Source organism: Rhagoletis zephyria, unplaced genomic scaffold, assembly GCF_001687245.7.
Source record: "Rhagoletis zephyria isolate East Lansing unplaced genomic scaffold, Rhagoletis_zephyria_1.1 Rzeph_scaffold_06802, whole genome shotgun sequence".
In the NCBI taxonomy this organism is placed as follows: Eukaryota; Metazoa; Arthropoda; class Insecta; order Diptera; family Tephritidae; genus Rhagoletis; species Rhagoletis zephyria.
This window is the reverse complement of record NW_016163885.1, coordinates 3526-14585: the sequence shown is the minus strand read 5'-3', so window position 1 is coordinate 14585 and position 11060 is coordinate 3526. Positions and strand designations below refer to the sequence as shown.

Sequence of the window (11060 nt, the reverse complement as noted above, 5' to 3'; positions counted from 1 at the left end):
ACTGTGTACTCAAAACAAAAAATTAAAATATTTTTAACAGCTTGAAATTTTGATGCAAACTTGTTAAATTATTACAAATTTTGTATACAGTGTGAAAATCGGAATTGCTGGCTTTACTTTTATAAAAAATTTATGGATAACTATTAAATAAACCATAGGAAATCTGTTTAAGCTGAGGATCCAAAGAAGACGCTATTCAAGTGGCCGGCCCTGTATGCACATCAAATATTAGCTGTACTTAGATGCATATGTACTATTGTTCATAATTATGTATGCACATATATTAGTATAATGAAAGTTTACAATAAACAAAAGCTAAATAACTACAATTTTCGCTCCTTTGCGCACAATTTATATGCATGACTTCTGCAGTTAATAATTTACCTTTTTTAATTTTTGCAATACCATGAACAAATTTAATAAGAAATCAATATTCTCAAGCATTTAAATTATTTACTCATAAATATATAATAATAAGTACCTACAGCGTTGAAAATAACAAAACGGAAAGAAAAATTAAAACACGCCACAGTTGAGCCGACGTTCCCAAATTACACACATCGACTATTTAGAACTTGTAAAATAAATAAAATTATCAAAGAGCAATGTACAGTGTTGAAGAATATAAGGCATTGAAAACTCGCAACCGCTATAGATTAAGAGAGTTAATAAGGACTTCATATGTAATAGGCATAAATCTTCACGAACAAACAACCCTAAGAGGGTTGAGAATGTAAGTTAACATCCTAATTAAATAAAAAAAATAATAAAAAATTTGTTAAAAAAAATAATTTTTTTTCAATCCATGAAAGAGTTAGGGCTTTTCTGTAATAAAAAAGAAGCTTAGCTAAAAGGGATTTAAAATTTTAAAAAAATTTTCAAAAACTGGAATATTAGTGGAATTCATGGATCATGATTCATTTGTTCCAAATTGTCTAACTTGCAACAACACATCTGATTAATTTTGTGTGAAAACTTTCTTGCGACACTGTCATATTCGAATTCGAAATTTGCAATCTGGAGTTACTATAGGTTGTTCATAAAATTTTGTTCGCAACGTTGCCATTTCGCCAAAAATCCCACTTTGCTACATTTCATAAATCGCACCATTATGTATATTTCATACCATTGTAATTATAAAGAAAATTTAACTCGTAAATCTTTCCTAATGATCAAATTGCTTGTTTTTTTAGAACTTTTCGTAAAATGCTTTGATGAAAAATGCCAACGTCCATATTTTTTATGTGTAAAATTTGCGTTAATCCAGGGGAACATTGGAAATTTTTCAATAACAACAGCCTGTGTTGTATTTAGTATTTGTTAAGAGAATTCCACAACGCAAAATAACCATACATAACTTTTCGTTGCATAGTTTTAGGCATATGCACCACAGTATTGTATTGACAAAAAAGCAAGAGGGGAATTTATAATACGCTGCAATTTTTTCCTCTTGGGTTTTTGACGCTACATGGGAAAAATTTTCATAAACCGTCACGCGTAAACCAAGACGAATTCAGAACATCCAAAAAGATGAAAGCAAATCTAATCAGATGTTCCAGATATAATTTCGGGGCAAATTGGGGGCATATTTCGGGGCTATTTCTCAGCTCAGGACCATTTCGATACAAGATCGATTCTAGTTTAGGATTCTTTTGGTTTCAATTTGGGACCATCGGATGTGTGAAATTTTACTATTTTTTTAATTAAATAATTTTCAGTTCATCCTAAAAAAAATATATTTCTACAGATAAAAACCTGTTATTCTTTTCAGCATTACTGTTTTACTCCTAACTTTATGTTGCATTGGCTTATATCCTCGCTTTTTGATGTTACAACATGCCGATGGTGATGTGCCGCTCATGGCCGAGGTATGTATGTATATACGAACTTAAATAAAAAAAATTTTCCTTACATATGTAGATATTTTGCTAAGTATTTGGCCAAGCTTTCACTCCAAATTGTTGTGTCCAAATTGTAGCTCATGTATTTTCGACCAGCAACAACTTTTATAATAGGGGGATTCATGAAACGTCGCCAAGTTATTGCAAATGTCGCATTATTAAAATATGGTTAATTCAACGACCAAGACTCCAAAAATCCGACCTCCAAACCTTGTGCAAAAATTAAAGAAAATTTTTTTAATCAAAGTATTACACTTTTTAATTACACTATTTAGAAATAAAACTGGGTATGTAGCCCATTCAATTTTAGTATCACAATGTGCAAGTCTAAGGTAGCTAGGACTTACCAATGATTTTTGGCAAATTTTTTTGTTGGAGGTGTCCTTTATTTTCTTCATATATAAAAAAAAGTCGAACATTTTGGTAATCAAACTTTCCGTTTCTCATCAAATGTTTATATTTAACCCTAAATGTATTTTGTACAAAAAATTGATTAAGCAACCTAAGAATATTTCAAATTTAAATTAGCTGACAATAGTATAGTTATTACAAGCTTCAATTGTCATGACAAGAATCGTTTTTTTAAAGAGTCCCCAATATATTTTTCGGTTTCAGAGGGATTCAGTGGCTCGTTTCAAGGTTATTGAGCACCCTGTATTGATTACAGTAGAGGATTGAAAGTTGGCATAGATATTAAAAATGCCAAAAGAACAAACATAGGAGGTGCCCAGTTTTCTACGATGACATCTTTTTCCACGTACAAAACTCAAACCACACTAATGTATGTACATTAGAGTGGTCCATAATGCATGTTTTTTATTGTCGAAATAAAAAAAAATATTTAGAGGTCGCTCAAAGCGCTCAAAGTTCTCCATATATTTTATTCAGGAAAAAACTCATTTTTCGTGGAAATGGTAAAGAATTCTCGAAAATGAATATTTTTCGATGGAAGAACTCTGTTTCTCTTTAGGAGACCTCCAGCAATAACACCCAAATGTTTGTTTTATCATTTTTATGGTTCCCCCCGTGGCGTTTTTTGGTGTTTTAGGAGACCTTTAAAAATATTTAGTATCCAAAAATGTTTAAATAAACCATTGGGTATTATCGTTGAAAGTCTCCTGAAGAGAAACCAAGTTTTGCTACAAAAAATATGGATTTTCAAGAATTCTATACCATTTATATGAAAAATTGTTTTTTCCCATATAAAATATATAGGAGCTTTCCATTTCCAGACAACCGGTCAGGTACGAGCATGATTTTTAATTTCGACCAAACTCAAATACATTGTTTGTTGGTCCAAATAATGAGACCCGTATTTTTTATTTTGGCTCGGAAAAATTTTTCGGCCGAATTAAACGCGATTTTGTTTTTCAGGCAAAAATCGATTATTCGAATTGACAGTGAGAATGTTTTTTTAAAATGCCCATAACTTTGTCAAAATTTAATAGATTCCAACAATGTTTTTACTCAAATGTCAGTAATTCTTGTCACTTCAAGATAGATTGATATAATTATTGATTTTCATTATTTAAAATTTTTTATTTAACAATAAACAAAAAGTGCAATTTTTTTTTTAATTTAATTTCGATTATAAAAAGCGGGAGAATGTGATTTTGTATTTCGAAACTGTATGGTGGAAAGTGTGTTCTAATATCTATTTGATACACAAAAAATGATCACGGCTGTACTTTTTGCTGATATATTACATACATATGTTCCATTTAGTTAAACAATATAAGAATATTGTAGTATGTACCACAAAAACGTATATTTTCTATAAAAAATCATAACTCAGAAAAAAAAATTTTCGCTATTAGAGATTTGGGTTGATTGTAGTTCAAAGTGTCTCTTTCCCGGTAAAAAAGTGAGAGAAAAAACATACACTTTTTGAGAAATTAAATTAAAAAAAAAATTGCACTTTTTGTTTATTGTTAAATAAAAAATTTTAAATAATGAAAATCAATAATTATATCAATCTATCTTGAAGTGACAAGAATTACTGAATTTGAGTAAAAACATTGTTGGAATCTATTAAATTTTGACAAAGTTATGGGCATTTAAAAAAAAAATTCTCACTGTCAATTCGAATAATCGATTTTTGCCTGAAAAACAAAATCGCGTTTAATTCGGCCGAAAAATTTTTCAGAGCCAAAAGAAAAAATACGTGTCTCATTATTTGGATCAACAAACAACGTATTTGAGTTTGGTCGAAATTAAAAATCATGCTCGTACCTGACCGGTTGTCTGGAAATGGAAAGCATCATAGAAAATTTTGAGCGCCAATAAGCGACCTAAAAAAAATGTTGGATTTCAAAATACAACAATTTTTTTTTTTACTACCCTAATGTCCATCCTACTACATATATTCCGTTGCATTTAATGACACGAATATTTCTTAATGCCAAACTATGTCATTAAAATTTTTGCAATTTTCAAGACTTCTCCGTCTTGCCTATGCGAAGTTACGCCGTTCACTTGTAATGCGCCATCATTAATCTCCATTTTAACTGCAAACCGATTCATTTCAACTATTTTAAGCGCAGCAGCTTTATTGTTAATTAACTGTTAAGTTCCATACTGTGTACTATGTATATGGGGCATTCCATACTAAAATGGGAGGGGCTTCACACTTCATGTATTTGATTTGTTCCAAATTTTAAGGTTGATGGATAAACATAAATATGAATATGACATTTGTGCTTAATTAATACATTTTAAAAGCCTTACAACACAAAACAAAAACAAATCGATTTAATAGTTTTCCAAAAAATTTTCTTTTCTTCAAAAATTTTTTCACATACAAGTTTTTTGATAAAAAAAAATAAGTTTTTGAAAATATGCCATCTCAAAAAAAATTTAAAAATATCAGAATGGTATTAAAATATGAGCTATGATTTTTTTTTTACACCGAAGAGTAAAATGACTACATTACGAATTTACAAATTTTTTTATAATTATTTTGAGTATGCAGTTATGTAGCCCATTAAATTTTCATCCAATTTTGCAGTAGCTTAAAACTTGCACTTTATTATACTAAAATTTAATGAGCTACAAAACTGCATACTCAAAAAAATTCTAAAAAAAAATTTTAAAAATTTGTAAATTCGTAATGTACTTATTTACTCAACTTCGGTGTACAAAAATCATAACTCAAATTATTGTAGAGGGCACCCCATTATACCATCCTTAAATATTGCGCAATACTCAGAGCTACCACTGTGATTTTTTTTTGAGATGGCATATTTTTAATAACAAATTTTTTTGTATCAAAAAATATAGAGAATTTTGATGTGTGTATGTGTGATTTTTTTTCAAATTTTTTTCACGGCCCGTTCTTGTACCAAAAAATTTGTATGTCAAAAATGTTTCAAGAAAAAAAATTTTAAAAACATGTCTTTTCATAGAGGGTTTTGATGTGTGTATGTGTGATATTTTTTTTAATTTTTTGTTTTTGTGCTGTAAAGTTTTTAAAAATGTATTAATCGAGCTTAAATTTCATATTTATTTATTATTTGCGTTTATCTATTAACCCTAAAAATTGGAAAGAAATCAAACACATGAAGGCTGAACCCCATCCAAATTGGTATGGACCACCCTATATATACATACATATATATATATCAGGTAGAGTGGCTCATTTACGCACCACGTTTCCTTTGCAGGCAGTTACAACCGCACTACAAACAACAACAACTATGGTAAAAATGACATACTATTTTTTTATGCAGCATAAATTTCACGCTTTGATTGACAAAGTTGAAACTCATGAACTTCTTCAACGCATCGAAATTTTTATGACAGGTCAGTAAAAGTCAAATTTTCACTTTGTATACATTATATAAATATGTAGGTTTTTATGATTGTATGTATATTTGTACGTTGTTGTAATTTCAACCAGATATGCCCATTAAAATGCAGTTGAAACAAGAAATCGATACAATTATGGATACTATATGGATGGAATCGAGGCGACAACTTTTGAGCTGTCTCATACTTGTTCATGCATACTTAGCAACTACTTTTTCTATGCGGTCTTCACAAATTTATACCATCAAATAAAGGGCACACCGGACTACGTTTATATTTTGCGTAAATGATTTTTTTTTCTTATTTTGTGTATGGTTATAATATTTCTATTAATACATACATATTTTTTTTTAATTAAATAGCATTCACTGGTTATCCTATGTTTCTCGACAAAGGTATGCCATCCTTTTATTATGCCTTTGAAATGCTCGCCGGCGGCAGCTCACTTTTATCATCAGGCATGTGTAAGTAGTGAGATTTCGCATTTGATGCTCGTCTCCTTACTTCAAAAAAAAAAATAATAATAATAAAAAAATGTATTAAAATTACTTTTCAGGTTCTGTTAGTTTCCACTGCATTTTTATGATATTTTGCAAGCATGCCTGTGGACTTGTGCAGGTGTTAAAAATGCTGCTACTCAGATCAAACTCACCGTTGGTGCCGAAACATCGACGCGATGAATATTTGCGTTATTGTGTAATTCAACATCAACGGATACTTGAGTAAGTCCGGGTATTTTGCAAAACTTGTATATATATTTATGTATATTTATAAATTTATATATATATGTATATCTACATCCCTCCCATGCTTTCTCAGGTACATTGACGAAATCAATGAGCTTTTCAAACACATCTCTCTTTCCCATTTTCTTCATACTTTGGCGATTTATGGTTTTGTACTCTTCGAAATGAATTTTGGTTTGGTAATTCTAAAAACATATTTCCTTTTATGTATTTAATAAAATTTTTTTTAGGAAACAAATAAGGTTATACTTATCCGCATGATTATGTATATTGGCGCTGCTCTTACTGTCGATTCTATGTATTATGTCAATGGTCAATTCTTAGCTACAGAGGTAAGTATATATCTAACTAGCAATTTTTTGCACTAAACTTCAACAAATTTCCTTTGGCAAAATAATGTGGCTCAGTTTTGAAATAGCTGATTAGGAGACGTGAAAATCTATAGTTAACTTTCAAATAGTTAGTTACGATGAAACTGCTCCTTATTTGTACATTGATAGCGAATTTTGGTTTCAAAGTTTTTTCTTTCATCATTGGGTAATCATCTAAAAAATAAAATTTAAAAAATTAAATAAGAATTCTTGTCAAAAAATACAACAATACTTGACAGTTTAGAGACCAAAGAATTTGAAAAAAAATCAAAATCCGCCATACTGGACCCATTGAAGATCCACGCGCCATAAGGGATCCACCACTTTGATTTCATGGGTGCAAAAAAGTGCAGTATTGTCGGACGGTGTAACTTGTTAATAAAACACTGAATTTCGGGGCCCTTGTATATACACGTTGGGGCAAATAAGACCTCCCATCCATAGTTCATAGGTCCATAGTTTTTCTAGGAGTGTGCGCAGTCGCTCCACCTTGTTGGAACCATAAAATAGGATGCTGCTCTGCCATTGGCCGCAAAAAGTTGTCAATCATTGTTCTGTAAGAAGCCCCAGAAATCGTATCGTTTCTGGCGTTTCATACTCATTATCGAAAAAATATGGGCCGATAATCATTTTTGGCCATAACACCGCACCAAACTGTGCATTTGGATGGGTGCAACTGGTGCTGGTGTGTTGTCCTTGGATTTTCAGAGCCCCACAATCTACAGTTTTGCTTGGAAATGCGCTTAATCCGATATCAAAACATTACCTAAAAAATTAATTTGTGTGTAAAACGAAAAAACGAACAGCGTCTTGTAGTCGTTGTTGGTGGTCTTGCTGTAAGTAGTAAAAAATCAAGTTTTTTCTGGGTATTGGACCAGGGTAAAAAGTAATTTCTCCATTTTTCGAAGTTAGCCTCCGAAATCGAGATATGGGCCTTCGAAGTTCGAAATAGGAACACTGATATTAAAAACTTAAAAATATAGGCGTAGTCTTCCTTTTTCTCTTATTTAAATGGTATATAACTTTTTTCGTGCAAACTTATATTACAGGTNACACTGATATTAAAAACTTAAAAATATAGGCGTAGTCTTCCTTTTTCTCTTATTTAAATGGTATATAACTTTTTTCGTGCAAACTTATATTACAGGTGCTATAAGAGGTCAAAGTTCAGGTCTTCGAAAAATTAAATTCCTTATATCTCAAACGAGTTTGAACTGCTTTTTAAGAGATTTAGAGAAAAAACACTATTAAAGGAAAATATACCTTTTTTATAAGAAAATATTTTAAGCAAAAAAATTACTAACCGATTTTTAATAAATTGGCGATAAAATCCCCTTTCTTCTGATAAGCATATCTGTATACTTCGTATAGAAAGATTAAAAAAAAAAACATTTAAATGAAAAAATACATTTTTTTAGAAAAAAAATATTTTAAACAAAAAAATGCTAACCGATTTTTAAAAAATTTGTATCGTTGTAAAGGCGATCAAACCCCTTTCTTCTGAAATGCATACTTGTATACCTCGTAAATAAAAATTTGAGAAAAGCCACATTTAAAAGGAAAAAAAATTTTTTTTTTATAAAAAAAGATAGTTTAAACAAAAAAATTACCAACCGATATTTATACAACTGGTACCGATGTAAAGGCGATTAAACCCCCTCTCTTCTTCCCCATATAAAGCTTTGGGCGCTTTGAGTGACCTCTAAATATTTTTTGATTTCAAAATAAAACAAGTAAGAAAGTCTAAGTTCGGGTGGAAGTATTAAATATATGTTTTTTTACCTTTAATATTTACTGATTTATCGAAGATTTCATATTTCTCTAAATTATCGTTATATGGGAGGTAGGCGTGGTTATTGTCCGATTTGCTCTATTTTCAATATCATCCTTCCTACGCCTGAAATAAGTTCACCTACCAAGTTTCGTTAAGATATCTCAATTCTTACTCGAGTTATCGTGTGCACAGACGGACGGACGGACGAGACAGTAACCGCTTAATCGATTTCTCTTTTCATTCTGATGATTTATGTATCATTTGTCTTATCTATCTCCGATTCCGTTTGCCTGTTACAAACAGCCATTAAGTGAACAAAGTTATAATACCCTTGTGCACAAGCGCGCTCGGGTATAAAAATAAGGGTATATGTTTTTCGGTATAGAACAATCCTAGGGGGTGAGAGCATACAAATTCCGACTTCACTTTTTCACATGCATTTTTGGACCACCCTAATATACATATATATATATGTACGCAATTTAGTGGGAACGATAATTATCCTTACGTCCGGTTTCACCATTAATTTTAAAATCTATATCGCTAACAAAATTGTGCTATTTTAAATTTTAACAGTCTGACAAATTTAAAATTGCTTGGTGAAACCGGGTATTCGACATAATTAAACATGTAATTTATTTACAGCTCGAAAGCATACCCTCAGCTTGCTACGACTGTGAGTGGTACAATGAGTCGAAGGACTTCAAGAAGACTGTGCAAATGATAATTATGCGTTCCAATAAGGAGTTCTGTTTCCAGATATCTTGGTTCGGAGTAATGTCTTTAACCACACTATTGGGAGTATGTTGAAAATATTTACAAACATATTTAAATAAATGAGCTCAGGTAATTTTTAAACTTTTCTTACAATTCCAGATTTTAAAAGCTAGTTTCTCATATTTCCTAATACTTCGAGATCTGACAACAGAAGAAGATTAAGCGATGGAGTTGTAGAACGAAGAACGTGGAGTGTAGTGATTGCAACAACAACAAGCTTTAGAAGTTACGCAAACGATTATTTATTTACATACATAGTTGCCTATCTTCAGATGTAAAATTTAGATCGTTTTAATAAAGTAAATTTTAAAAATAATTGAAGTAAATTCGATGTGAAGATGTTTTTCAGTTTTTAACTTTCTTATAGGGCACCACTTCTCGGTTTACATACGTCGAGACCAAAAACCTCGCCGATTTCCCCTCTGTTTTGGGAATGTAGAAAGGTCACTAAAGTCCTCAACCTGCCCATGACCACTGTCGTCATTTATGATTCGTGCAAATCAGGGCTGGTACCATCACTCAAGCCATGGAAACCTGCCTAGAAAGGGGAGTCTAATCGACCGATAACACTTTTTTCCCCACTAGTTAACTTGCTACTTCCGTACTGGACATGCAAGCTGACCCCAGAACTAAGCATCAGCATGGCTTCCGCAATGTGCTTAGCAGCACCAGGGCACTTAGCGGCCTTAAGACTGCGATAACTTGTAACTTTAACCGCGAGATAGCCATCCTAGTAGCGCTGGACTTATTGAAGCCTTTCTATATCGTTTGTTTCACCACGATGCTGGAAAACATTGAGTCGTCCCCAGTCCAAATGGCGCACGGCCAAAAAATTTTCGAGATCAAACATCGATATTCTGAAAAATTTAGCGAATGGTCTCACAGGTCAGTGTCCTATCCCCTCTTCAATTTAATTTTAACATATCGAAGCGCCACCAGCCACCAAAGAGAGTTACCCTGACCTTATATTCCGACGATTGCTCGATGTTGGGGGCTGGAAAGCGAATAGCAATTTATTTGATATGGATCGCTTCTTCATCACAATGAGTTTAGGCCCTCTGCCTCACGAACTACTCGGCCGTTATCCTTAGCACCGGACGAGAGAGGTGGAGCTGCAGCTAACACTGGCATACCAGTTCCGAAGCAAAACGAAAATTTTTGGGTTTACTTTTGACAGACTTTTCTCTCTCTCTCTCCGTGCACACAACCACAATCTCCACTAAAAGAGGCAAAGAGGCAGAGACAGTGAAACATTATTGGCAACATACAAGGCAATACACTCATCGATTCTAATTTACCCAGCCTCAGTTTGGTCACGGAATACTACCATGATGTAGTGGACAAAGCTCCAAGCATGCCACAATACAGCAATTCGGATAACAAGTGAGTGAATTTTTGGTGCACCTGGACGAATAAGTGTTGAAAATGTCCTTTTAAAATTTATCCTTGAATATCCTTGGAAATTTTCAGTTTTTATTTAAAAAAAAAAATATATATATCAAGGACTAATATGTAAACTACCACATCTTGGAATTTCGTCCTTCTACCTTTATTAGTTTTAGAAAAAAAAAATTACCACTTCTCTTATAAAATATTGATAGTTACAATATACATAAATGAAGACACTGAAATCATTACACTGTACAGCACTCGGCTGAGCATTGGACTAAAACAATTTTTTTGA

At 32.1% G+C, this 11060-nt stretch overlaps 1 pseudogene; it reads left to right on the top strand.

Moving 5' to 3' along the window:
- Positions 1-540: 540 nt before the first annotated feature.
- LOC108373548 (odorant receptor 63a-like) lies at positions 541-9640 on the top strand (annotated as a pseudogene).
- The last annotated feature ends 1420 nt before the right edge of the window (positions 9641-11060 follow it).